General features: G+C 54.5%; 1 long non-coding RNA gene across 1 annotated transcript in view; it reads left to right on the top strand.

The window, feature by feature from the left end:
* LOC118566277 overlaps positions 1–14070 on the top strand; it is a 67492-nt gene that overhangs the window by 18073 nt on the left and 35349 nt on the right. The window lies entirely within an intron of this gene.

Raw genomic sequence — 14070 nt, 5'->3', positions numbered from 1 at the left:
TCCCCACAACGTGTCAAGCGACGCCTCCCACAACGTGTCAAGCGACGCCGCTCCACAACGTGTCAAGCGACGCCTCCCACAACGTGTCAAGCGACGCCTCCCACAACTTGTCAAGCGACGCCTGCCCACAACTTTCAAGCGACGCCTCCCACAACGTGTCAAGCGCCGCCTCCCACAACGTGTCAAGCGACGCCTCCCACAACGTGTCAAGCGACGCCGTCCCACCACGTGTCAGCGACGCCTCCCACAACGTGTCAAGCGACGCCTCCCACAACGCGTTCCAAGCATGAACTCGCTCCCACAACGTGTCAAGCGACGCCTCCCACAACGTGTCAAGCGACGCCTCCCCAACGTGTCAAGCGACGCCTCCCACAACGTGTCAAGCGACGCCTCCCACAACGTGTCAAGCGACGCCTCCCACAACGTGTCAAGCGACGCCTCCCACAACGTGTCAACGACGCCTCCCACAACTGTGTCAAGCGAGCGCCTCCCACAACGTGTCAAGCGACGCCTCCCACAACGTGTCAAGCGACGCCTCCCCAAAAACGTGTCAAGCGACGCCTCCCACAACGTGTCAAGCGACGCCTCCCACAACGTGTCAAGCGACGCCTCCCACAACGTGTCAAGCGACGCCTCCCACAACGTGTCAAGCGACGCCTCCCACAACGTGTCAAGCGGACGCCTCCCACAACGTGTCAAGCGACGCCTCCCACAACGTGTCAAGCGACGCCTCCCACAACGTGTGTCAAGCGACGCCTCCCACAACGTGTCAAGCGACGCCTCCCACAACGTGTCAAGCGACGCCTCCCACAACGTGTTCAAGCGACGCCTCCCACAACGTGTCAAGCGACGCCTCCCACAACGTGTCAAGCGACGCCTCTCCACCAACGTGTCAAGCGACGCCTCCCACAACGTGTCAAGCGACGCCTCCCACAACGTGTCAAGCGCACGCCTCCCACAACGTGTCAAGCGACGCCTCCCACAACGTGTCAAGCGACGCCTCCCACAACGTGTCAAGCGACGCCTCCCACAACGTGTCAAGCAGACGCCTCCCACAACGTGTCCAAGCGACGCCTCCCACAACGTGTCAGCGACGCCCTCCCACAACGTGTCAAGCGACGCCTCCCACAACGTGTCAAGCGAACGCCTCCCACAACGGTCAAGCGACGCCTCCCACAACGTGTCCATCAGCGACGCCGCCCACAACGTGTCAAGCGACGCCTCCCACAACGTGTCAAGCGACGCCTCCCCAACGTGTCAAGCTACGCCTCCCACAACGTGTCAAGCGACGCCTCGCCACAACGTGTCAAAGCGACGCCTCCCACAAACGTGTCAAGCGACGCCTCCCACAACGTGTCAAGCGACGCCTCCCAACGTGTCCAAGCGACGCCTCCCACAACGTGTCAAGCGACGTCCTCCCACAACGTGTCAAGCGACGCCTCCACATTACGTGTCAAGCGACGCCTCCACAACTGTCAAGCGACGCCTCCCACAACGTGTCAAGCGACGCCTCCCACAACGTGTCAAGCGACGCCTCCCTACAACGTGTCAAGCGACGCCTCCCACAACGTGTCAAGCGACGCCTCCCACAACGTGTCAAGCGACGCCTCCCACAACGTGTCAGCGACGCCTCCCACAACGTGTCAAGCGACGCCGCCCCACAACGTGTCAGCGACGCCTCCCACAACGTGTCAAGCGACGCCTCCCACAACGTGTCAAGCGACGCCTCCCACAAGTGTCAAGCGACAGCCTCACCACAGACGGCTCAATGCGACCCTCCCACAACGTGTCAAGCGAAGCCTCCCACAACGTGTCAAGCGACGCCTTCCCACAACTGTGTCAAGCGACGCCTCCCACACACGTGTCAAGCGACGCCTCCCACAAAGTGTCAAGCGACGCCTCCCACAACGTGTCAAGCGACGCCTCCCACAACGTGTCAAGCGACGCCTCCACAACGTGTCAAGCGACGCCTCCCACAACGTGTCAAGCGACGCCTCCCACAACGTGTCAAGCGACGCCTCCCACAACGTGTCAAGCGACGCCTCCCACAACGTGTCAAGCGACGCCTCCCACAACGTTCAGCGACGCCTCCCACAACGTGTCAAGCGACGCCTCCCACAACGTGTCAAGCGACGCCTCCCACAACGTGTCAAGCGACGCCTCCCACAACGTGTCAAGCGACGCCTCCCACAACGTGTCAAGCGACGCCTCCCACAACGTGTCAGCGACGCCTCCCACAAACGTGTCAAGCGACGCCTCCCACAACGTGTCAAGCGACTCCTCCCACAACGTGGTCAAGCGACGCCTCCCACAACGTGTCAAGCGACGCCTCCCACAACGTGTCAAGCGACGCCTCCCACAACGTGTCAAGCGACGCCTCCCACACGTGTCAAGCGACGCCTCCCACAACGTGTCAAGCGACGCCTCCCACAACGTGTCAAGCGACGCCTTCCCACAACGTGTTCAAGCGACGCCTCCCACAACGTGTCAAGCGACGCCTCCCACAACGTGTCAAGCGACGCCTCCCACAACGTGTCAAGCGACGCCTCCACAACGTGTCAACGACGCCTCCCACAACGTGTCAAGCGACGCCTCCCACAACGTGTCAAGCGACGCCTCCCACAACGTGTCAAGCGGACGCCTCCCACAACGTGTCAAGCGACGCTCCCACAACGTGTCAAGCGACGCCTCCCACAACGTGTCAATGCGACGCCTCCCACAACGTGTCAAGCGACGCCTCCCACAACGTGTCAAGCGCCGGCCTCCCACAACGTGTCAAGCGACGCCTCCCACAACGTGTCAAGCGACGCCTCCCACAACGTTGTCAAGCGGATCGCACTCCACAACGTGTCAAGCGACGCCTCCCACAACGTGTCAAGCGACGCCTCCACAACGTTGTCAAGCGACGCCTCCCACAACGTGTCAAGCGACGCCTCCCACAACGTGTCAAGCGACGCCTCCCACAAGTGTCAAGCGACGCCTCCCACAACGTGTCAAGCGACGCCTCCACAACGTGTCAAGTCGACGCCTCCCACACGTGTTCAAGCGACGCCTCCCACAACGTGTCAAGCGAAGCCTCCCACAACGTGTCAAGCGACGCCTCCCACAACGTGTCAAGCGACGCCTCACCCCACAACGTGTCAAGCGACGCCTCCCACAACGTGTCAGCGACGCCTCCCACAAACGTGTCACAGCGACGCCTCCCACAACGTGTCAAGCGACGCCTCCCACAACGTGTCAAGCGACGCCTCCCACAACGTGTCAAGCGACGCCTCCCACAACGTGTCAAGCGACGCCTCCACACGTGTCAAGCGACGCCCCACAACGTGTCAAGCGACGCCTCCCACAACGTGTCAAGCGACGCCTCCCACAACGTGTCAAGCGACGCCTCCCACAACGTGTCAAGCGACGCCTCCACAACGTGTCAAGCGACGCCTCCCACAACGTGTCAAGCGACCCTCCCACAACGTGTCAAGCGACGCCTCCCACAACGTGTCAAGCGACGCCTCCCACAACGTGTCAAGCGACGCCTCCCACAACGTGTCAAGCGACGCCTCCCACAACGTGTCAAGCGACGCCTCCCACAACGTGTCAAGCGACGCCTCCCACAACGTGTCAAGCGACGCCTCCCACAACGTGTCAAGCGACGCCTCCCACAACGTGTCAAGCGACGCCTCCCACAACGTGTCAAGCGACGCCTCCCACAACGTGTCAAGCGACGCCTCCCACAACGTGTCAAGCGACGCCTCCCACAACGTGTCAAGCGACGCCCCACAGGTCAAGCGACGCTCCCACAACGTGTCAAGCGACGCCTCCACAACGTGTCAAGCGACGCTCCCAACAACGTGTCAAGCGACGCCTCCCACAACGTGTCAAGCGACGCCTCCCACAACGTGTCAAGCGACGCCCCCACAACGTGTCAAGCGACGCCTCCCACAACGTGTCAAGCGACGCCTCCCACAACGTGTCAAGCGACGCCTCCCACAACGTGTCAAGCGACGCCTCCCACCACGTGTCAAGCGGACGCCTCCCACAACGTGTCAAGCGACGCCTCCCACAACTGTGTCAAGCGACGCCCTCCACAAACTTGTGTCAAGCGACGCCTCCCACAACGTGTCAAGCGACGCCTCCCACAACGTGTCAAGCGACGCCTCCCACAACGTGTCAAGCGACGCCTCCCACAACGTGTCAAGCGACGCCTCCCACAACGTGTCAAGACGACGCCTTCCCACAACGTGTCAGCGACGCCTCCCACAACGTGTCAAGCGACGCCTCCCACAACGTGTCAAGCGACGCCTTCCACAACGTGTCAAGCGACTCCTCCCACAACGTGTCAAGCGACGCCTCCCACAACGTGTCAAGTCGACGCCTCCCACAAAGTGTCAAGCGACGGCCCTCCCACACCGTGTCAAGCGACGCCTCCCACAACGCCTCCCACAACGTGTCAAGCGACGCCTCCCCAACGTGTCAAGCGACGCCTCCCACAACGTGTCAAGCGACGCCTCCCACAACGTGTCAAGCGACGCCTCCCACAACGTGTCAAGCGACGCCTCCCACAAGTGTCAAGCGACGCCTCCCACAACGTGTCAAGCGACGCCTCCCAACAACGTGTCAAGCGACGCCTCCCACAACGTGTCAAGCGACGCCTCCCACAACGTGTCAAGCGACGCCTCCCACAACGTGTCAAGCGACGCCTCCCACAACGTGTCAAGCGACGCCTCCCACAACGTGTCAAGCGACGCCTCCCACAACGTTGTCAAGCGACGCCTCCCACAACGTGTCAAGCGCGCCTCCCACAACGTGTCAAGCGACGCCTCCCACAACGTGTCAAGCGACGCCTCCCAACACGTGTCAAGCGACGCCTCCCACAACGTGTCAAGCGACGCCTCCCACAACGTGTCAAGCGACGCCTCCCACAACGTGTCAAGCGACGCCTCCCACAACGTGTCAAGCGACGCCTCCCACAACGTGTCAAGCGACGCCTCCACAAACGTGTCAAGCGACGCCTCCCACAACGTGTCAAGCGACGCCTCCCACACCGTGTCAAGCGACGCCTCCCACAACGTGTCAAGCGACGCCTCCCACAACGTGTCAAGCGACGCCTCCCACAACGTGTCAAGCGACGCCTCCCACAACGTGTCAAGCGACGCCTCCCACAACGTGTCAAGCGACGCCTCCCAAACGTGTCAAGCGACGCTCCCACAACGTGTCAAGCGACGCCTCCCACAACGTGTCAAGCGACGCCTCCCACAACGTGTCAAGCGACGCCTCCCACAACGTGTCAAGCGACGCCTCCCACAACGTTGTTCAAGCGACGCCTCCCACAACGTGTCAAGCGACGCCTCCCACAACGTGTCAAGCGACGCCTCCCACAACGTGTCAAGCGACGGCCTCCCACAACGTGTCAAGCGACGCCTCCCACAACGTGTCAAGCGACGCCTCCCACAACGTGTCAAGCGACGCCTCCCACAACGTGTCAAGCGACGCCTCCCACAACGTGTCAAGCGACGCCTCCCACAACGTGTCAAGCGACGCCTCCCACAACGTGTCAAGCGACGCTCCCCACACGTGTCAAGCGACAGCCTCCCACACGTGTCAAGCGACGCATCCCACAACGTGTCAGCGCGCTCCCACAACGTGTCAAGCGACGCCTCCCACAACGTGTCAAGCGACGCCTCCCACAACGTGTCAAGCGACGCTCCCACAACGTGTCAAGCGACGCCTCCCACCAACGTGTCAAGCGACGCCTCCCACAACGTGTCAAGCGACGCCTCCCACAAGTGTCAAGCGACGCCTCCCACAAACGTGTCAAGCGACGCCTCCCACAACGTGTCAAGCGACGCCTCCCCACAACGTGTTCAAGCGACGCCTCCCCACAACGTGTCAAGCGACGCCTCCCCACAAAGTGTCAAGCGACGCCTCCCACAACGTGTCAAGCGACGCTCCCACAACGTGTCAGCGACGCCTCCCACCACGTGTCAAAGCGACGCCTCCCACAACGTGTCAAGCGACGCCTCCCACAACGTGTCAAGCGACGCCTCCCACAACGTGTCAACGCGGACGCCTCCCCACAACGTGTCAAGCGACGCCTCCCCACAACGTGTCAAGCGACGCCGCCCACAACGTGTCAAGCGACGCCTCCCACAACGTGTCAAGCGACGCCTCCCACAACGTGTCAAGCGACGCCTCCCACAACGTGTCAAGCGACGCCTCCCACAACGTGTCAAGCGACGCCTCCCACAACGTGTCAAGCGACGCCTCCCACAACGTGTCAAGCGACGCCTCCCACAACGTGTCAAGCGACGCCTCCCACAACGTGTCAAGCGACGCCTCCCACAACGTGTCAAGCGACGCCTCCCACAACGTGTCAAGCGACGCCTCCCACAACGTGTCAAGCGGACGCCTCCCACAACGTGTCAAGCGACGCCTCCACAACGTGTCAAGCGACGCCTCCCACAACGTGTCAAGCGACGCCTCCCACAACGTGTCAAGCGACGCCTCCCACAACGTGTCAAGCGACGCCTCCCACAACGTGTCAAGCGACGCCTCCCACAACGTGTCAAGCGACGCCTCCCACAACGTGTCAAGCGACGCCTCCCACAACGTGTCCAGCCGACGCCTCCCACAACGTGTCAAGCGACGCCTCCCACAACGTGTCAAGCGACGCCTCCCACAACGTGTCAAGCGACGCCTCCCACAACGTGTCAAGCGACGCCTCCCACAACGTGTCAAGCGACGCCTCCCACAACGTGTCAAGCGACGCCTCCCACAAACGTGTCAAGCGACGCCCTCCCACAACGTGTCAAGCGACGCCTCCCACAACGTGTCAAGCGACGCCTCCCACAACGTGTCAAGCGACGCCTCCCACAACGTGTCAAGCGACGCCTCCCACAACGTGTCAAGCGACGCCTCCCACACGTGTCAAGCGACGCCTCCCACAACGTGTCAAGCGACGCCTCCCACAACGTGTCAAGCGACGCCTCCCACAACGTGTCAAGCGACGCCTCCCACAACGTGTCAAGCGACGCCTCCCACAACGTGTCAAGCGACGCCTCCCACAACGTGTCAAGCGACGCCTCCCACAACGTGTCAAGCGACGCCTCCCACAACGTGTCAAGCGACGCCTCCCACAACGTGTCAAGCGACGCCTCCCACAACGTGTCAAGCGACGCCTCCCACAACGTGTCAAGCGACGCCTCCCACAACGTGTCAAGCGACGCCTCCCACAACGTGTCAAGCGACGCCTCCACAACGTGTCAAGCGACGCCCTCCACAACGTGTCAAGCGACGCCTCCCACAACGTGTCAAGCGACGCCTCCCACAACGTGTCAAGCGACGCCTCCCACAACGTGTCAAGCGACGCCTCCCACAACGTTGTCAAGCGACGCCTCCCACAACGTGTCAAGCGACGCCTCCCACAACGTGTCAAGCGACGCCTCCCACAACGTGTCAAGCGACGCCTCCCACAACGTGTCAAGCGACGCCTCCCACAACGTGTCAAGCGACGCCTCCCACAACGTGTCAAGCGACGCCTCCCACAACGTGTCAAGCGACGCCTCCCACACGTGTCAAGCGACGCCTCCCACAACGTGTCAAGCGACGCCTCCCACAACGTGTCAAGCGACGCCCTCCCACAACGTGTCAAGCGGACGCCTCCCACAACGTTGTCAAGCGACGCCTCCCACAACGTGTCAAGCGGACGCCTCCCACAACGTGTCAAGCGACGCCTCCCACAACGTGTCAAGCGACGCCTCCCACAACGTGTCAAGCGACGCCTCCCACAACGTGTCAAGCGACGCCTCCCACAACGTGTCAAGCGACGCCTCCCACAACGTGTCAAGCGACGCCTCCCCACAACGTGTTCAAGCGGACGGCCTCCCACACCCCCTCCAACGTGTCAAGCGACGCCTCCCACAACGTGTCAAGCGACGCCTCCCACAACGTGTCATCCTAGGCTTGTTCTCTTAAATAAAGGTTCTTTTAATTCATCTCGTTTTGTGACACTTTCATTTCCCTGCTACTCCTGGCTTAGCAATGTGGCACCTGTGCATAGGGATACCATGTAAATCTCTCACTCCGCCTGCCACACAATTACTGGGCAATCTGGTCTTAAACAGCCACACTTGGGTCAACAAATCAAAATATTCTGCAATGTACAATGAATCGAGGTGCTCAAGCATTTGCTGTTGCTGCCCAAGGAATGTAGTGCACCAACTCTAGTATGGAATATCCTAGCTCTACATGTTGGCGCATAGAATAATCTAAATGTCTCAAACACATTTCCCCTGGCCTTTGAGCACGAGATGCTATATAATTTTTGGATATCTCTTATCCTTATGTACTATTTCCATCAGGTTTTGCTGTTCCGTAAAGACTCTTTATGCAGACATGGATACAAACAGGAAATGAGTTTATTAGAGAGCCAGAGGAAACCGGCAGATCTCTGGGGTCCGTTCTTCGTACGTTGCTTAAAACATCCGAGATCAAATGACACATCCAAGATGATTTCATCGGGCTAACTGGGTTCTTCGAACACACCTGTTTACGATTAGTATGGCTGGATTGAGTTATCTGAGACAACTGCGCGTTCATGCGTTTGTTTAAAAGGGGAAATGTATCGATAGTATGATCAGCAGCGCTGCTATTTGCTGTTCAGCATGGCCAAAGAACACCCACAGTTTTTCTCCCAAGCAGAACACGAGCTTTTAATGGAGGGCTTGCCGAATTTGAGTCATTAATTAAAACACCTCAAAATCTGTTAAAGCCAGGAGAGAGGGCTGGCAAAAAGCAGCAGACAAATTAATGCGTAAATACTGTCCATGGTAGATGTTTCTATCCTTTTCTACAGTATGAATGTTTGCATTTAATCTCCCTCGGGGGAGGGTAGTGGGAGTTCTGTGACCTTATGCTTTGTGATGGAGAGAGATGGCTGAGTGGCAGATGGAATGCAGGCGGGGAGCCCGAGCAGCACCACAGCGGAGGCAGACAGGAGGAGCAGCTAAAGGAACCAGAGTGAATCCAGTAAGGGGGGGGGATCTCTTGTCTGGCTCTGTACCACCAAGTGGGCTCGAGGGGAACGCCAGAGTAGCAGGGATTTAGGAACCGGTCTTCGGCACACGGAGACAACACGGGTGAGTAAATCCAGAGCACGACGAACTGAAAAAGACAGGAGACAGAGTTAGAGCTTGGAATCAGGAACATCAAAACTCACAGGAAGAATAAAATTCAATTTTTATTGTCATTGCATTGTCACAAGTACAAGCAACAAAATGTGGTATCTGCTTTTAACCCATCCCCTAGGGGAGCAGTGGGCTGTAAGGGTCATGCTCAGGTACCGAGAGTGCAGGCACTGGGGATTGAACCGGGTACTTGCATCCTTCTCTGAGTGCAAGCGCGCTGCTCCAACCACTATGTCAGCAGGAACGGAGATCTGTCGACAGGACAATGGCCTAGGCATACCACAACGGGCTAACACTCTGGCGTCCTCCAGCAGACTCCTTTTAAGCTCGAGTAAAGTAGCCGTAACGAGCCGCAGGTGCGGGCCATGCCCACCTGTCAACAACAGCCACATGTGGAAGAGAGTTAGGGGAGCATGGTACACAGAATCCTGACACACTGCCCCCTCACAGAAATCAATGAAAATTTCTAGAGAAGAATTTGCGCACCCTGTAGTACATTTTCAAAAGGCATCTACATGCATTTAACACGTAATGACCTTGTGTGAAAGGCTGTCCAAATTTGGCATAGCAGTCAAAATCTCCTTTCCTTCCCATGATAGAGTTCTTGACCCCATGAAAGGTCAAGGAACAGGTGCTAAGAACAGGGGCTAGAAGCTATTAAGGGTGTTCAGATGGAGCATAAGACCAGAATGGATTTGGGAGATTTTTTTTCCACACAATCCCCCAGAGCAGAAGAGCAGATAAGATGGTCTTGTGCATGTGCAGTTATTCAAAACGGGACCTGGGGAAACTTCTGGAAAAAATTGCAGACTCTACCTTTAAGCCTGGTTCACACAGCAGGATAATTAGCCTGATTTTTGCCTTCGATCTTTCCCCTCCGAAATGCCGATTATTGGGATAGCACTTAACAATCTTAAGAGACATTCCTGTTATGTGTGGTGTGTTAAGAGTGATCTAGTCTGCCCGGAAGGAAGTCGGGACCGATTTGACCTCAAATCGGGGATATTTCACATGTTGGAAAGTCCTGATATACTAGTGTTTGTGGTGTTCCCCTAGGACAAACGAGCACATAGACAGTTGAATGTAACATGTAACCAATCAGAAAGAACACAACTCACCTTTTAAAGTGCAGAAAATGTACAGCCCCTATTCACGCTGTCCTCACTCCTGTAACCAACCACTGTTTTTGTAATGTTTTTCTCAACTTCTCACCACCTGCTGTTCCAGAGCATGGCGTTGCCCATGTTTATTTACCTTGAACTCATATTTGATCCTAAGAGGTTTTGCAAGATTTTCTGAATGACATCTGAATGTTCAAGTGAAATCGGTTTCAGTGTGCTGTGTTGTGCTTGCTGTTTAACCGGAAGTCACACACTGTGACAAGCAAACCTGTTATAGCAACAATTGATTATGGGTGGTGTCTCTCAGGCTTTGAAAATTGGCTGAAAATTTTAAAATCTTGCTGTGTGAACCAAAGAAGATACAGTAGATGTAGACAGGGGCCCACTTGGGGGTTGAGCGAATGTAAAAAGCCTAGAGAGCGGTGAGGTGGCACGCAGGTGGTTTGTAGGTGGAATGGCACGTTGGAGGGTGAACAGTCAGACACTAGTTATGTGGAGCATCTGGAACATCTTTGATGTTTTCAGAGTTGGTGCAAACTGGAGTTCCAGGAAGGCACTCGGGACCTCGGCTAAAACCTAGAGCTTGGATTCTTCCAAGGCACTTTTGCAGGACAGGAACCATGTCAGAATCCCGACTCGGTTAAACACCTTAAAGAGAGAACAAGACATGAATCAGTCATGGAACAAGAGGTCAGGAAGTATCAGGAACAAGTTTCAGCCAGGTTACTGCTCAGAGTGAGCTAATTCTCTGACGTCATTCATGTGACTCCAGCCTCCTTAAATGCTTCCCACAACGTCCACCTGTCACACCCTGCTGGAAGAGTGATGCAGTGATGCACTTTGGTCAACTGTTGTTTGCAGGTGTGCTGCATAGATGTGACATTGCTTACTTTAAACAAAAGTGGATTGGGGAGTGGGCCATGGTCTTCATTAAAAACATCTTCTTAGTACAAAAGCTGCTTTTTGTTAAAGGTGCCAAGAAATCACTGTATAAATAATTTCATGTAGTTGATGTTGCTGCATATGTCAGTCCTCCGAAAGAAGTGTGTGTGTGTGTGTGTGTGTGTTGGCAACGGTGTACAGGGGGGCCCAAAAAGACTGTTGTCCCAGACCCTAGCAAAGCTGTCAGCTGGCCTGATGATAGCACAGAGTTGTCATGGTTTTTAAGTGTTTGGCCCACATGCAGATACAGACGGAGGCAGAAACAAATTTAAGATGTTTATTAAAGGCTCAAAATAACAGGAAAGCACACAGTGTGTGAGACAGGCGAGGTCTGAACGTCAGAGCTGGATCGACTGTGGGAAGAAAGGGGAATAATGTTACTGAGGATCGAACCAGGGGAAAATACCAGAAGCTGCGCCGCTTACCGTTTAGTCGGGGAGACCTATCCGGGGAGAGTAAGTGACGAGGGGACTTTGTGATCGTAACTCGTTGATGGGAACAGTTGGCTGAGTGACTGGAGGGCTGACGGATGTAATGCTGGCGAGGGATTCGGAGAGCACCACAGAAAACGGCTGACGGGTCACGGGAGGAGCAGATGGAAGAACCGGAGTGTTGTGGGTGAAACAGGTAAATCCAGGAAGGGGGTTCTCACGCCTGGCTTGGTACCACCAAGGGAGTGTGAGGGGAGATGCCAGAGCAAAACCTGAGCGGCAGGAATTCTGATGAGCTGGTTCATTGAGCATGACGCCAAGATAGGTGAGTAAGTCCAAACACGACTGGGTTAACACTCTGGCGTCTTCCATCTGTCTGAGCACTCCTTAAGAAGCCCGCGGTGAAAGCTCCTGACGAGCAGCAGGTGTGGGCCACGCCCACCAGTCAACTACAACCACCTGTGAAGCAGAGTTAGAGCCAGAGAACACAGAGAACCCTGACGAGAGTAGGCTTTTTTCTACCCTGACTCCCAAACAGCTAGTTGACGTGTACATAATATAATCAGACATGATGGTTTTAGAGATTTTGTATCCCGAAAACGCTGCACTTTGCTAACAGCAGATTACTAATAAAAAAAAAACAATTGTTTATTGTTATGGAATTTTATCCATACTGCAGGCTAAAGGTTGTAAGGTGGTGTTGGTTGTTTCTATTCTTTTATTCAAAGGGGATGCTTTATTTACTAGATACAGGGAAACTGGTCAGAGTCAAAAAGGGGGCTTTGATTGAACTAAATGCAGTGCAATCCTTGATCAAAATCTGACAAAAGACTTGAGACTAGAACCTGAACATACTGGTAGACCAAAGATGGAGTGGTTTAAATCAGAGCATATACCGGTGTTAGACTGCTCTAGTCCAAGCCCAAATAGAAAATTTAACTTGAACTTAAATAGCTTTTCTTAAATGCTGTTTAAAATGAAATAAAAGTTATTTAAACCAGATACGCCTGTTTCTCGGGTGTTCTGACAGATGAAATGAGCAAACAACTCCTTAATTTTCAAGGAAACCTGAAAGAAAAACAGGGATTAAATTAAAAAAAGACACATTTTACTGTAAGCACCCGGAGAAAAAACACATTTGCTAGCATGTCGTAAAAGCCCTAAAACTCGCCTGATTGAATAAGCTATGATCGACTATGTTGATTGAAAAAGGCGCGTCGTGCTGGCGCTCGTCTCATTGGCCGAGCCGGTGTTCAAACACCTACCTGGAACTGGGTGGAAGCCAGCCTTTTGAATCTAAGAAACGGAAGGAAGTGTCATGCTGGGTTTAAAACGGCCTTGCCGTCTCTAAACTTGTCTGATTGAATAAGCTTTGATCATACTTTATTTCCCGGGCACAGTATGTTGATTGAGACGGGGCGGGTCGGCGCCTTGAACTAGCGCTTAGGGGTAGTGTTTGACAAACTCCTCTCTACCTGATCTCCTGAAGCTTACATTGACTAAGGCTGTATGAAGACGGATTTAGTTCTCAGCAGAATTACTGAGCGGGTCAGTAAATGCTTTTAAGTGCCCAATGCTTAGAGGGGAACTTGCACGGAGATGGTATTTGTTTTTTTATTTGCAGATTTCCCCCTTTTTCTTTTCCGTTGTTCTGTATGAGCCACACATTTATGTGTATAATCTGTTTATTGCCATCAACCACAGCCCTTCAGTGTCAAGAGACAAGTTTTGATTCTAAAGAGTAAAGTTTCCTATCCTGCAAACTTTACGCAGAGTATAAGCCTGACGGTTTATACAACTGAAATTACACGTTTGGTTATAGGTAACCCCACAAAAAAACACATTTCCTGACCCTCATGATTAGTTATGCATAAAAGAATAATTAAACACATAAAAGAATAATTAAATAAATAATTAAAAGTAATGTTTGTGTGTTGAGCAGCCTGGGTGGCGGGAATGTGTGTGTGTGTGTGTGTGTGTGTGTGTGTGTGTATGGGTGTGTGGGTGTGTGGTGTCACTTCCACCAGACGTCTGCCGAAAGGAGGGACCAGAAGTGGGCGGGACTTCCGGAAGCGGGTGGGGGTCCGGAAGCGGGTGGGGGTCATAAATCAAGGGGTCATCTATTAACTTTTGACATTAGGTGGTTTTTTATAATCACCAAACACAAAGGTAAAAAAAGAAAGTAGATTATATATATATATATATATATATATATATATATATATATATATATATATATATATATATATATATATATATATTAGGGCTGGGCAAGTTAACGCGTTAATTTCGCGTTAACTCATTAGACTATTAACGGCGATATTTTCTTTAACGCGCGTTAACGCATGTTGGTCACATGCTTTTATTTTGTGAAGGTCTGTTGCTGCGGTGTAGGGG

The sequence above is a fragment of the Fundulus heteroclitus genome, chromosome 16 (genome assembly GCF_011125445.2).
Source record: "Fundulus heteroclitus isolate FHET01 chromosome 16, MU-UCD_Fhet_4.1, whole genome shotgun sequence".
NCBI lineage: Eukaryota > Metazoa > Chordata > Actinopteri > Cyprinodontiformes > Fundulidae > Fundulus > Fundulus heteroclitus.
This window is presented reverse-complemented; position numbering and strand designations above follow the sequence as displayed.